Source organism: Eurypyga helias, unplaced genomic scaffold (assembly GCF_000690775.1).
Source record: "Eurypyga helias isolate BGI_N326 unplaced genomic scaffold, ASM69077v1 scaffold22527, whole genome shotgun sequence".
NCBI classification, from domain to species: Eukaryota; Metazoa; Chordata; class Aves; order Eurypygiformes; family Eurypygidae; genus Eurypyga; species Eurypyga helias.
This window is the reverse complement of record NW_010260089.1, coordinates 43,498-44,390: the sequence shown is the minus strand read 5'-3', so window position 1 is coordinate 44,390 and position 893 is coordinate 43,498.

Here is an 893-nt window from a genome sequence, read left to right as displayed (position 1 = left end):
TGCCGGAGGCCGGAAACCCGGCGGTTACCGGGCGCGGGACCCGGCGCCGGCCCCGCGTAGCGGCCGGTTCCAAAGGAATCGAAGGGCAGCACAGCACAGCTCCGCTGTCAGTTTTATTTACACAGGAAGTGGTACTAGTGGTCTTAAAGGAAGGCTTGATCCTCCTATTTACAGTTATATACAGATTTATAGTTGAAAAGTAAGAAAACTGTACAAGATAACACAAAAATATGACAAATTGGATCCAATTAAAGTAGTGAATACATAAGTTAAGAAAAAATCTGACATTTAAATTTCAAATTGTAATGTTATGAGTAGCATATATGTAGTTTTTAAACCAGATAGCAATGTGAGTTACACCACACTAACTCTTTACCCCAATTATGTAGACTCTGCTTTTACACACCAGACAACTGGAAGCCTCCTGCACTTGAAAATACATAATGGCAATTTTAACTTGATTTCCACAGAGGGACCAGTTACAAAAACCCACATGTAAGGAATTTATTTACATTAAATATGAGTAAAAATGGACCAAGAGAGTGCACGTGTTCCTCACCTGCAGTGCTATCCATTTTCAATTTCCATCCCCTACAATCACAAGTTGTTGTACAGAATCTTCAAGAACAGGAAATGTTTGAAAGTATCTGCCGTGACACATACAACATGACACCATGTCTCACAGTTAAGATGTTAAAGAACTAAGTATCACTAAACCAGATGCTTTTTGGATTTCCATATTGCACACTAATAAAGGATAGTTTCAAACCCAATTCTGTGTCTGCATTATTCCGGAGTATTTAAAGTGGCTGCTCCTTTGACAACACAAACTCTGCACATAGCTTTGTCAGGTTCTAGTGTTCACCATTATACACAAGGATTTCTGAGTTGGA